Source organism: Notothenia rossii (genome assembly GCF_949606895.1).
Source record: "Notothenia rossii genome assembly, chromosome: 2".
Taxonomy (NCBI): domain Eukaryota; kingdom Metazoa; phylum Chordata; class Actinopteri; order Perciformes; family Nototheniidae; genus Notothenia; species Notothenia rossii.
In genome coordinates, this window is record NC_136904.1 from 65756938 (window position 1) to 65771109 (window position 14172).

At 44.4% G+C, this 14172-nt stretch overlaps 1 long non-coding RNA gene across 3 annotated transcripts; it reads right to left on the reverse strand.

Annotated features, from left to right (window-relative positions):
- Positions 1-7666: 7666 nt before the first annotated feature.
- On the reverse strand, positions 7667-13470 carry LOC307030038. 3 transcript variants are annotated; one of them, XR_013805494.1, is made up of 3 exons: positions 12386-13470; positions 8395-8501; positions 7667-7928 (listed from the first exon to the last, which is right to left on the reverse strand). It is a non-coding gene; the product is annotated as an uncharacterized lncRNA (long non-coding RNA). The 3 variants fall into 3 exon arrangements; XR_013805495.1 differs by having other exon boundaries at positions 11843-13470; XR_013805496.1 differs by having other exon boundaries at positions 11250-13470.
- Between the last annotated feature and the right edge of the window lie 702 nt (positions 13471-14172).

Below are 14172 nucleotides of genomic sequence, written 5' to 3' on the forward strand. Positions count from 1 at the left end.
AATTGATTTTAAAGTACTATTGCTAGTTTTTAAATCATTACATGGTTTAGGACCAAAGTATATTGTTGAACTCCTACATAATTACAAGCCATCAAGGTGCCTCAGGTCTTCTGGGACGGGTCTGCTATCGGTTCCGAGAGAAAAAACAAAACATGGAGAGGCAGCATTTAGCTATTATGCCCCGACAATCTGGAACAAACTACCCAAATCATGCACGTCCGCAGAAACGCTTACTATTTTTAAATCGAGACTAAAAACATATCTCTTTGGCTGCTTTTAATTGAGCTGCTCATATTCGCACTACAGCATGCCTTTTAAACATGTATTGTATACCTGTGGTGTTTATTTTAATTATTTGTATTATATTTGCTTTGTAATGTCTGTTGTAAAATGCCATTATATATGTGTTTTTACTGTATGTATTCCTACAAAGTATTTTAATTTGTTTTGTAAAGCACTTTGAATTGTTGCGTACAGAAAAGTGCTATATAAATAAACTTGCCTTGCCTTACAGCCAAACTTGACAGTCTCTTCTCTGTCATTCCAGACCGCAAATACCTCATTCCTTCCGTCTACTTGGATCCGAAATGCTTCTCGTTTTGCGCTGTCCCCCGTTCAAAGGAAATCGCCGCCAATCATATTTCCAGGCTCGCGCCAGGGCCGGGGGAGGGGTTACAAGGCGCGTCTTGTGCTGCATTCACTTGCACTCGGACATTAGAGATTTTCTCTCATAAATGCCCGATGAGCCACAACTTTTCTTTCAAAACAAAGCTGCCAACTGGGGTGGCAAGGCATTTTTCTGAGGTGGCAACTGCCACCCCGTAGAACCGCCACTGCTCCTTGTCATGTTTTCCTCCCTGTATATTGTCTGGTCTTTTTTTCCCTGTGTTTTCCTGTCTGTCGTTAGTTTTCCGTGGTGTGTCTAATTTCCTGATTATTTTCACCTGTCACCCCTTCGGTGTCTCCTATGCTAATCAGCGTCAGTCCCGCCCCTGATTATTCCCACCTGTGTCTTGGTACCCTGTGTTTAAATTCCCCTGTCTCCCAGTGTTCCGTGTCAGTTTGTTTTCGTCTCTTGTCATGTTCAGGTCTGTGTGCTATTGTCTCTTGCTATGGTCAGGTCTATGCTCCTTGTGCTTTTGAAAAGTGTGATTCCTCACTACGTGAGCGCTTTCATTTTTTGTTCTCCATTTTTGTCATCTCGGCTAGAGATTTGATAGTTACCTTTTTTGTTATTCAATGCTGTTTTGGAAAATAAAGTATCCAACTAATACTTTACCTCTGTCTCCCGGGTCTTGCAATTGGGTCCTACATCCTAAGTGTCTGAGATCTTAACAGAACGAACTGACCATTATGGACCCAGCAGACCTTTTGATGCTACAGGCGGAACGTCTTGAGTACTCTCTGGAGTCCCTTTTTTATACGTGGAATGACGCCTCATCTAGGCGGGGTAGAGAGGCTGCGTTGAAGGAGGCACGTCAGGAGGTTGCTCGCAAGCCTTGGCTCTGGAACTTGTTGCCCGAGAGGCTCAAGGATTTTACAAGTAGCCCTGAGTGCCAGCCTCAAGCCTCAAACCCCTTCTTGGGATCCCGCCTTGCCTTAGGAGGTCCACGGAGCCTCCAAAAGGTCTCTATGAGAGGCAAGGCCAGGATTCCAGCCGTGGCCCCAGCAGCCATGGTTCCGGCTCCAGAACCGGCCCACAAGGCCATGGATCCGTGCACCAGTACCGGCCCATGCAGCTTTGCTTCCTTGCTCCATTACCTGGCTTACACAGCCAGGGTCCAGGCTTATGTTCCTTGCCCAGCAGCCATGGTTGCGGCTCCAGTGCCGGCCCGAGCAGCCATGTTCCCTGCTCCAGAACCGGCCCATACAGCCGTGGTTCCGGCTCCACTTCCAGCCATGATTCCGGCTCAAGTGCCGGGCCCAGCAGCCATGGTTCCGGCCCTAGTTCCAGCCATGGTTCCGGCTCAAGTACCGGGCCCAGCAGCCATGGTCCCGACTCTGGCTCCTTGTCACCTGTTGACTCTTCGGCCGACGCCAGCTCCCCGTGTCCTGTCAATGTACCGGCCGTCTCCAGCACCTCGTCTCCTGTTGGCTCTCCAGCCGACGCCAGCTCCCCGTGTCCTGTCGGCGTACCGACCGTCTCAAGTCACTTCTCCAGTTCCCTCTCAAGTCTCCTCTCGAGTCCCCTCTCGAGTTCCCTCTCGAGTCATCTCTTAAGTCTCCTCTCCAGTTCCCTCTCAAGTCTCTTCTCGAGTTACCTCTCAAGTCCCCTCTCGAGTCCCCTTTCAAGACACTTCTAAAGTCCCCTCTCGAGTTCCCTTTCAAGTCACCTCTCGAGTTCCCTCTCAAGTCTCCTCTCGAGTTCCCTCTCGAGTACCCTCTCGAGTCTCCTTTCAAGACACTTCTCAAGTCCCCTCTCGAGTTCCCTCTCAAGTCACCTCTCGAGTCTCCTCTCGAGTTCCCTCTCAGGGAACCTCTCGAGTCCACTCTCAAGTCACTTCTCAAGTCTCCTCTCGAGTTCCCTATCGAGTCCCTTCTCAAGTCACCTCTCGAGTTCCCTCTGAAGTCCCTACTCAAGTGCCGTTGGAGGTTCCGCTGGGGGTCCTGTCAACTCCATGTCCTGTCCCGTTGGGGGTCCCGCCAACTACTCTTCTGCCGAGGGTCCTGCCAACCCTATTTCCTGTGCCGTTGGAGGTTCCGCAGGGGTTCCTGCCAGCTCCATGTCCTGTCCCGTTGGGGATCCCGCCGACTGCTCTCCTGCCGGGGGTTCTGCCAACTCCATGTCTTGTCCCGTTGGGGTCCAGCCGACTACTCTTCCCCCGGGGGTCCTGCCAACCCTGTGTCCTGTGCCGTTGGAGGCCCCGCCGACTACTCTTCTGCCGGGGGTCCTGCCAACCCTGTGTCCGGTGTCGTTGGAGGCCCCGCCGACTACTCTTCTGCCGGGGGTCCTGCCAACCCTATGTCCTGTGCCGTTGGAGGTCCCCGGACTACTCTTGTGCCAGAGGTCCTGCCAACCCTATGTCCTGTGCCGTTGGAGGTCCCGCAGACTACTCTTCTGCCGGGGGTCCTGCCAACCCTATGTCCTGTGCCGTTGGAGGTTCCGCAGACTGATCTCCTGCCGGGGGTCTTGCCGGCCCTGTGTCCTCTTCCGGGGGTGATCTTGCCGACACCTATCCCACCGGCTCCGGATCCTGTCCGGTCGACACCGGCTCTTGCCTGACCTCCGGAGCTGACCGGTCTTCGCCCTCGAGCCCAGCCCCCTGAGTTCGCCCACTGTGGTCTTCGCCCCTCCTAGAACTCTGCCTTGCCCCCGGGCCGTCCGCCCGGGACCCCCTCTTCGAACTCTGCCTTGCCCTGGGCTGTCAGCCAAGGCCCGTCCTCCGGACCCCCACAACCCACCCTGCTGGACATTGTTGGATTTTTGTTCTGGTGTTTAGGGAGGTCTAGAATATGTCCCTTGAGGGGGGGGGTTCTGTCACGTTTTTAAGTTTGTGTGTCTGGTCGTGGGTCTTTTTCTGTTCTCATTGTCATGTTTTCCTCCCTGTATATTGTCTGGTCTTTTTTTCCCTGTGTTTTCCTGTCTGTCGTTAGTTTTCCCTGGTGTGTCTAATTTCCTGATTATTTTCACCTGTCACCCCTTCGGTGTCTCCTGTGCTAATCAGCGCCAGTCCCGCCCCTGATTATTCCTACCTGTGTCTTGTTACCCTGTGTTTAAATTCCCCTGTCTCCCAGTGTTCAGTGTCAGTTTGTTTTCGTGTCTTGTCATGTTCAGGGGCCTCATATATAACGGCGTGCGTATGATTTATGTGGCTTACGTCGTAGAAATCCGAAAAATAGATCCCTACATTTTCCGCCACTTTCCGATTCACCAAACATTGCGTACCGGCGAGGAAAGTGCGTATGGCACTTCCTACGCCGGTTTCCCTTTTATAAATCACAACCGACTCGATATGCGGTACAGCTTTTGCGGGCTTCACGTAACGCCCATATTTGCCCATAAATAGTCAAAGAAACTCCCTTTCATTCATTCATTTTGACTGACTGCATGCAGAAGATCGCAGGAAATGACGACAGAACAGCTAAAAAAAACATCTCACACCGTGTCAGATTTTTGTTATTTTGGGGAGGTCGAGATAAATCATATTGTTTGGTGGATGCAGTTTGAACCAGAGTAGCAGCATGGAGGTCGGATCGTCACCAAAATAAATAAATAAGTGGTCCGAAAAAGGTTAATGACAAAAAAAATACACATAGCCTTCCTCAGGCATTGTGTTTGTACCAGGGACAGGAGACCCCCCTTGATGAGAAACTGTAAGAAATGATCGGGGAATCCCTCCGGAGTGGAGTCATGACGACTGGATCTGAATTATGTTTTCGTATTTGGTGGTTTGTGTCCCAGCTGTCGATCAGCTGAGCGCAGCGTCTCCACTGCACCCTGTGCATCTCAACCCCCCCCCCCCCGCAGCAACTCTATATCCACCAGTTAAAGGAAATACAACTAATGTGTTGTGTTGTATTAGCTGTACAATTTACCACATATGGCGCTCTTAGTTTCCATACCTCCTCTGTTTTACGAGCGACTTAAAACACGCAAAACGGCATAAAACACGATTAAACATGATGGTAGGGTATCTACAACCTATAGAAATGCAAAACGGCGTCAGTTTAGACGTAATTCTGTCCTCCTGCTTACCGCATCATTTATGAGAAAATATTTCATAACATTAACACAACATATTCGAGGTGGTTTTAAATAACATATCCGTATTTATTTATTTCTCCCAGTTATGTTTTTGTGTGCACTGAGAAGTCTCAAACAGGCGTTTGTTAAATCATTTTAAGATTGGCTTTAATGAATGTTTGAAAATGAATCCTTCATATATGATAAATGAGAGGTAACATTTTATTTATGGTATTATTTCCACATATTTCTCTCCATTCTTCCTTCTGCCAACGGTGTCGCAGTTTCTCGTCTCTCCCGTTTTTGTGCTTAGTGCGTACGCATGGGTTAGAGTTTGCGTGGAGGACCGCACGTTTTCCCGTCAAGTTAGTATTTTATAAATCGCAAACATTGCGTAGAAACTGCAGTACGCCATTTTTGGTGCGTATATCCCTTTATAAATGAGGCCCCAGGTCTGTGTGCTATTGTCTCTTGCTATGGTCTATGCTCCTTGTGCTTTTGAAAAGTGTGATTCCTCACTACGTGAGCACTTTCATTTTTCGTTCTCTATTTTTGTCATCTCGGCTAGAGATTTGATAGTTACCTTTTTTGTTATTCAATGCTGTTTTGGAAAATAAAGTATCCAACAAATACTTTACCTCTGTCTCCCGGGTCTTGCATGGGTCCTACACCCTAAGTGTCTGAGATCTTAACAGCATGAAGATTTGAAACAGGAGGTGGTGGTGATGGAAAACAAGTTGAAAGATTGAACAACATTTCAAGAAAATCAGCAAAAGAAAATGCAAACTACTTTGTGAATATTAGGAGTGTGTTAAGATGAACAGCTGTTGGGGCTAATTCTCCAGCTGGTTCTAAAACAATAAAATGCAATAACGTTCTTCAACAACCAGGTGTCCCTTTCTATCAGCTCTGCACCGTTATGGTGTAAATACAGCCTATCTACCAGTTGGATCAAATATAAAAGTCAGCTGAATTAGTGTTGATACTGCAAGGAGACGTATTGTGGGAAAAGAAATGTAAGATCTTCTTTAATTGCTTATATATTTATGATCCACGTCACGTTTTCAGTTTTGGCGTCCTGTTTGTCTAGAAGTCTTCTCAGCAGGGCTCTATAAATAGAGAATTACGGCAGATATGCAATACTTAATGCAGCCGAACCGTGTATTACAATGCCGTTATGTGATGACTTTCAAAGAGAAAAGCAAGCACACTCAGAATAAAGTATTATTTTATTTAAAAAAAAACGTTTTCAGATTTCACATCACATAAACACCAAATCCCAGCATGCATTGCGGCTAAACCATCCAATCATCGAGCTGAGGATCTTGCCTACGTCTGTTTCCGGTTTCGTTTATCACCAATGTATTTTGTTATACACACATTCCTTCACATTTACATTTTAATTTGCATTAAAGTATTTTGTGAGGCCTTCTAACATGTTTTTAAATATAACTACGGTTGTAGTTGAAGAGTTTGTAAATTAACATGAACCGAAGCTGTTGCCTGGAAACCAATGCTGGCATCTCAATCAAACAACGTCACGTCCGTTAATTCCACATCCACACCTATGATCCACACGCATGGATTAACATCTATTTAATACATTAATGTAGCCTTTGTTTCTGCTAAAAGAGGTGTCGACCAGTTGGGGAAACAAGAAAATTGGCGTAATCGAGTGTGACTATTAAAAAATAAATAATTACGTCGGGGTAGCATTTGATTGGCATTTCCGGTTATTTCTCCACTGGTTAACGTGGGTTAACAATACCGTGTAACTCTCACGTTTGAATGGACGAAATCGTGACATCTTCACCTCTGAGTGAAACGTCACGGGGTTAACAATGTATCAATTGTATTTCCCCAAACATCACTGGTTTGAACTTTAGAGATGTCCAGAGAGGTGATATTTAAACATTAAGAGAATCCTTTGGGAAATCAGGAGTTTAGGGGGATTCTTCAATCTCAATTCATTTTGTCTGCTGTCAAACATTTTCCTACTGGAATTTCTTAACATACATTTCTGATTCATTTAGAACCAAAAAATTCTCCCTCTTGTGGAGATTCAGGAGGCTGCTGAAACTTAGTATGAGCCAGCGCCGTATAGATAGAAGAGTTACGACAGCGGAAGTCCAAAAACGGTTATCGTCACGTGGTTCATGCAGACGAGGATCGTTCCCCGGAAGTTCATGGCGGGCAATGTGAATGCATTGATAACAGGAGATAGAACTTCGACTTTTGGTAATTATTAGTGAATAAAGGTTTTGATTTGCAATATTTATACAACAAATCGATATGTGTATGTATTTACATCAATATGTTTTAAAAAATAAAATAGAATTTGCTAATATTAAGTGATAATATTAGGATTAGTGTGAACAACTACTTTACATGTTAGGCTAACAGTGCCTTGGTTAAAGAGCCTGTTGCTGTTTATTTATAGCTTTGAATTCTTTCAAACCAATATTATCTTCTTAAACTTGTATAGTAGTCAGGAGCATCACTTTCTAATGTTTATTGATATATTTAGAGGGAGGGGATCTAAAGGAATGCTTCAAAATTCAGATTAGATTAATTTCTACCATTTTCTTAAATTCATGGTAATTTCAGTAATCCCATGGTAATTGAGGACACAAGTTATCTAAATGACTAATGTCATCTTTATGGCTTTCAGAAAGGACAGGAGACCGACAGGTGACTATCAAAGGACTAGCAGCAGCAGCAGCAGCAGCAGCAGCAGCAGCAGCAGCAGCATGATGATGTTAAATGTGTTGTTTTAGGAACATCCATTGCAAATACATGGAATTCAATAAACATTGAATAGCATATCATGCAGTTTGTCTGTGCCTTTTCCTCCGTGTTGTCCTGGTTTGCTGTGCTGCCTCCTAGTCGCCACCATGGTTTGCTGTGCTGCCTGGGGATGCTCAAATCACTCTGAGGAAGGAGTACGAATGTACGGCTTCCCCACTGACACAGAGCGGAGGAAAAAATGGCTGGCACAAGTCAGCAGGAGCAATTTCATGACCAACAGCAAAAAAAATATGTGAGGTTAGGTTATTGTATACAAACACTGCATTTGCACTTTTTCACAAAACGAAAACCACACCATTGGGAAAGCTTAATGTTTTGTTTAATACAAAAAAACAGGGAAAGGCTTGAAAAACACTGAGAGTTGAGACTCAGGGCTCAGGGTGAGGGTCTCAGTGCAGGTATTCAGGCTCCATTGAATCCCCCTCTGGTTCTTGTGCTGAAAGAGGGAGTAACAGACAGGAGAAAGGGTTATACACACCTATATAGCACACCTATTGGATGGGAAATTGCCTTGGGGCGATAAGGTGTGGTCTTTGTTCCCAACTGAAGTTATGGAACTTTATTATTTGTGAGTTTAACAAAGTATGACAAATGGCATCAGTAACAGATGTGATATGAATTTCTATAAAGTTGTCTCACATTCTTGGTCATATTTTATATACAGTATATAATGAGTATAACATGTCCAGTAAGTATAAAGTGTTTCCTAATACTGTGTATTCAACCACTATGGTATAGTGTATGGTACTATGGTATGGTATCCTAGCTTAATCTGTTATCTGTAAACGTTCACTAAATCTACTAATTTTGGGAAAATCCACTGACATCCTTTAATACACATGTTAATTTGAATCAGATGTACTGATAATATCTGCAATATAAATCTTTAAACTTCTTCTTACCTTTAAAAGTCCGTCACGAACGGTCTATTATGCTGCAACTCTACAGCTCTGCTAGCCTTGGCGCTAACTTCCGGGGATCGATTGAGAGGCTCCACGATCCGCCATTGCTGTAAAAAAGTGGTCCATTGGAGTGAACGGAGATGACATAACTCTCAGTCTATACGGCGCTGGTATGAGCTTGTGAAAGGGTGAGAAGCCTTTTGAAAAGTTGTTTGACGTAAAAAATAAGTACAGCTTATTGTCTCATCCCATACAGTACACGTAACTCTACGAACACAAGGACACCCAGTTACTGAGTGTCTGTATGTTTTGAAGGGTGAATGTCTTCAAAGCCATCATTCTCTGTCCTCTTACAGCTCTCCCCGAAAGACTCAGATTAAGCCCTGCTGAAGACCTCTTCGCTCTGTCAAACGGTACTTGGCTCAGATAACACTGGCGGTGCCTCAGCTCCATTAAAAACCCAATGCTGTAGCCAAACATGTCTTCAGCTAAAATAAGTTTAAAAGTAGGTAGAAAAACTCAAATATGAATGATTTAGTTAGCAATGTAGGTAATTACGTTTTTTGTTTTGAGCCTATGGCCTTTTATTGTGTTACTATTTTCCAAATAACACATCCCATTTATTAACTTCAAACTGGTTCTTCTTTATAAAGTTAGACAAAGCAGCCAACAATTTACATAACACTCCATAGTGAGCTGACCTTCAGATCAATAATTAATTTAATGACTCAGTAGAAATGGACAAAGGACGAGGCCAGAGATTTAGTAAAGGCTCGCAGTGTGGGTTGAAATGTGTGGACACACTTTAACATTAACAAGGTACAGAGCATGATTCACAGCCACAACACCTGCAGGACTCTTTAACCACCTGGTGCACATCATTGTCTGTCAAAATATAATTATTGTAACTCCTCAGGGGTCGATGAACAAGCAGCCTGTTTGATTGTAAATGGTGCCGCGGTTACCGTCTAAACAATATATATATATCTTCCAGAAAAAAACAAAAAGTCCAAACAGTCCATTATTTTACTGCAGGCAGCCCCACTGATATGTTTGAAACTTAGAATTGGTTGTGAACAACAGAAGGGGGTGTGCAAAAGCTCTCTCACCTAAGGCTAAAATGCAAGCGATTGTTGCCTAGTTATCAAGAGGAAATAACACTACACCATACATTACTTTTTACAGTCGTTCCCTTGGCACTGTCTGAACCCAGGTTGCATTAAGTAGTTGCGATTTCATTGCATCTCTCTGATGAGTCATTTAACATTAGGAGAAAGACAGTCTAATACTATACTTTACAGTCCTGCGTGTATACAGGAAATGTTAATGTCACAAGTTAAGACCGAAACAGATTCAACTACATTGATTGATTAGTTCATTTAAATTGTATAATCTTCCCTCCATGCAGTTAGCATTTAGATTATGCATGGGAAAACAAGGAAAATCCAATATCTTTAGTTGAACATCCCTACTAACATCAAGTATCACAGTTATGCCACTAAAATGATGTGAAAGACAATTAATGAAAAATTGTTTGCTAAGGCTTATTGATATAAGTAATTCAAAACCCAGAAACAAAAGATAATCTGTAGTATCAAGGTTATCAATTTGTGCTTGAAAACAAAAAGCTACAACTCTAAATGTTCTCCAAAAAAACTTTGTCGGTTATACTTCCATATCACTTGCACCTTCAATAGACAACACAAGTGAAACTGTATTGAGCTATAGTGAAATAAAGTCCAAGTAATGCTACAACAGTGATATATATGTCTCTTGAATTTGTCAATGTTTGAGCTGGTCTGATTACGTTTACAGTCATGCTACTAGACATGCAATACCTGAAGTATTATTAATCCAGAATATTTATATTTCAACTTTTCATCCAAGCTAGCCATGTTTAGCCTACCTATTACTTTTGGCCAGCTACTGTATGTTTACCAATTACTTTCAGGTTGTTAACGTCTATCCATTATCTTTAGCTAGCTAGCTGTTTATCAGAGATGTTGAAGTTTATCCATTACTTTAAGTTCTCAATTTTAACATTTAGGTATTTGTACTACTAGCCTATTCAAATCATTTGGGCCTTTCATTACCTTAAGCCAGGGGTCTGCAACCTTTTTGACCAAAAGAGCCATTTTGTTCCTTTTTCCCAAACAGTTTTTTTGTCTGGAGCCGCAAAACATATTTCATAGCTTGATAGCTAATAAAGTTGTATTTATTGTTATATCAGACAAAAACTACAGTTTTTTTGCATTTATTAGGCTATTTATTACATTATATAAAACTGTTAACCTCTAATAAGAAACAAAGAACTCCTATAAGGAGAATAAAAAAATAATACACAGGCCTACTTTAAAATAAATTAAACACAGCACTTGGGGATTCCTCTGCACATTTGAAGGGAAAAAAATATTAAAATGGGCCCACTTTGAAATAAATAAAACATATAGCTGCACCCTAAAAATAGTTAAAGGTAGAGTAGGTAAGAATGGAGAAACCAGCTCGAGTGCGCTAGAATTTGAAAATACACAACCGGAAAAAATATGCCTCTTCCTTCAGACTTCCTCACAGAGCCCCTCCTCCAACACACACGAACGCGCACATGACCAATGAGGGCACGAGATAAATGTGTGCACAGATGGAAGGCTGACAGGCTGACAGGCAGGTAGGCCATCCAGTTATTTTAGCCGGGCCGGCTCAGATGATTGGTCGTGCTTTTTACAGCGCTACGGCTTCCAGAGATTAATTTTTGTATGTATTTATTGTCAAAGCATTTAATATATTCATTGCTATCGGGATGTTAAGAGCATTCCATGGAATATAACAAAAAGTGTTTTCTGAAATAAATTACATACCCCATTGAATTATGACTGAAGATCGCCAGCTGTCTGTCTTCCTCTCCGTGTTGTTCCCGTTGTTTCTCGATACGTAAAGGCTGCAGTGCAGCACCTTTGACAACTTCTCTCTACATATCAAACATAACGGTAAACCAGCATTGTTTGCTGTGAAAGCATATAACTCTATCCAGACAGAATTAAATCCTGTGTTCCTTCGGTACTTTTCTTTGATTTATCCATAGTTCGCTCATCGAGCCGGAGGTCAGGTTATTCACCCGTAGGAAAAGGCGCTCGCGCGGGACCGTAGCAGGATGTGACGCATATTTTAGTTGACCTAATTAAAACCGTTTTGTTTTTTATTTTTGTGTCACAGTATCACCTCAAAATACAAGATACGAAACATTTTCAACCATGCAACAAAATATAAATAGTCCTACAAATACTTTTATTTTATTTCCTTCTTATTTTTTGTCTAAGCTCAAGGGAGCCAGAGCAGAGGGCTTAAAGGGCCGCGGGTTGCCGACCCTTGCCTTAGCCCAATCAATGTGTGGGTTGTGGGTGCGAAGCCATGGATAACCCAATACCAGAGGTGTAGAAGGTGCAGAGATTACCTTTAACTGGATGAGCTCTCTGTGATTGCCGGAGGTGATTAATGTCAAAGGAGCTGACTGTGCTGTTGCTGAGGAAATTATTTGCCCATTAAGTGCATAGGCTGTTAGAGGTTCATCTAAAGGCTCCAGACAGAGTCCCAGCTGTTCAGCTAAGTCACAGTCCAAAAAACTATCCTCAGCACCAGAATCAATGAGGGCTTGGAGAGGCAAAGTCATAGTGTTAACATAGATCTTGGCGGTTATTAGAAAACGACTCAAGGAAGGGGGTAAAGATGATGGCTGTGGACTCGTCAGGACCCCCAATCTCACCGACGAGCTCCCACGTTTGGGCGTACTGGACAGTTGGCAATGACATGCCAGGCGTTGCGACAATACATGCATTGGCCAGCACACACCCGGCGCTGACGCTCCTCCGGAGAGAGAGTCTAGCACGCCCCAGCTGCATAGCCTCCTCGTGAGAAGAGGTGCGCACGCTGTGCGGCGAGAAAACGGAGGGAGACTTAAACTCTGAGGGGACAGGGTAGGTGGAAAAACTGGGCTTACTTTGTGAGAATGGTGGATTCCGCTGTGTCCGCTCAGCTCGGCGCTCCCACAAACGACAGTCCAGACGGGACACCAAGGAAATCAGATCTGGGAGATCCGCTGGAACGTCTCGTGCTGCCAATTCATCCCGGAGCTGATCCTTTAATCCTCTCAAAAACACCGCCTTGAGAGCCGCCTCGTCCCATCGAGCCGCTTCGTCCCATCGAGCCGCCTCGTCCCATCGAGCCTCTGCAGCGAGTGTGTAAAACTCGATGGAATACTCAGCTACAGTCCGGTCTCCTTGTTGTAAACTGAGCAGCTGACTCTCGGCGGAGCCAGATAATTGGGATGATCAAAAACAGCAGAAAAACGATGTGAGAAGCTTTCAAAACGCAGAGAGTCATAATCCACTGAAGAGCTCAAAGCCTCTGCCCAGGTTAAAGCCTTGCCATGGAGCAAACTCAGGACGTAATTAATCCTGGTAACATCAGCGGCAAACGAAACAGGACGCTGGTGAAAAACCTTGTTGCACTGAAAGCGAAATCCTCTGCATTTCTCTACCTCTCTGTGGAATGGCTCAGGGTCGGTGATGGGGAAATCCTGGCGTGGAGTAGGAAAAATAGCTGGATTGGGAGTGGCATGAGAAGCTGCAGCCGAGGTAGTTAGAGCTGAGATCTGGCATGCTAACTCAGAGACATGATGAGCCATGGACTGATTGCTCTCTACTAATGCCCGAATGAGCTGGTAGTGTTGACCCAGGAGGGAGCCCTGACTAGACAGGGCATGATCCACTGTGGCGGGATCCGCTCCAGTTCCTGCGGGGTTCTTTCTTGGCCAGTTCTTCAGAGACAGTGGTGAAGTGTCAAAAAAGGCTTTATTTTGTCCACGACACTGACAAGGAGTTGACGAAGCACACGTAGAGGGAAGACGTGGAGCTGGGCTGATCAGGAGGGGAGGCTGGACGTGGCAGGCAGAGAGATTGGAGTATGTGGATCTGGAACAGGAAAAACAAGCAGGATTAGGAAATAATTTCCTTTTACAAGGAGCATCAAAAAGTCACTAGGAAAAAGCACTAGTAGGCCTGGACGATAGTTTACCACTGAAGATTAAACGAAGAACTGGCGAAGTCTGAGGATAGGAAACAGGGTTTTAAGCAGGTGCAGGTGAGTAGTGGCAATCAGTGAGATGAGCAGCAGCTGAGGAGGTGAGTTGGCGGGAATCGGAATGTAGGTAGCCACGCCCAGTCAGGGATACAGACACACAGACAAACAGACAAAACAAACACAGACAGGGGGAAAAAGAAGGAGGAAGTACTGCAGATCCTCACAAAAATATGTGACGAATGAATGCAAAATCCAGGATTCGACGACCCAACCATCAAAAAGACAACATAGAATCGCGGACTATAGGTTAAAATGCGCGCTCCCGTGTCAAGGGGTGCATTTCACGACGGGGGTGCATAATTTGACACAACACCGGCACTTGCTTTTGATAAAAGTCAATGCGAAAAACCCGCACTCACACAGGTAGGTGGAGATGAAGGGAATGAAAACTTGTACAGCCTTTTTGGCGAGGTGAGGGAACTCGGTCTCTACAGACGGCCAAAACGTGTGCAAGTGTCACTTTACTCATCTTTTTCTCTTTCTGTTTTTTCTCACGCTGCGCCTCCCCTGAAGCTCTGTGGCTCCAGCCAGGGGAGGCGCGCTTCACACTTTGAATACTGCTGGTCTAATGGATAGTGAGGTGCGCTGATGATCGTAAGGTTGCGAGATCAAATCCCGCCTGGAACACCACTACTAGTGTGCCCT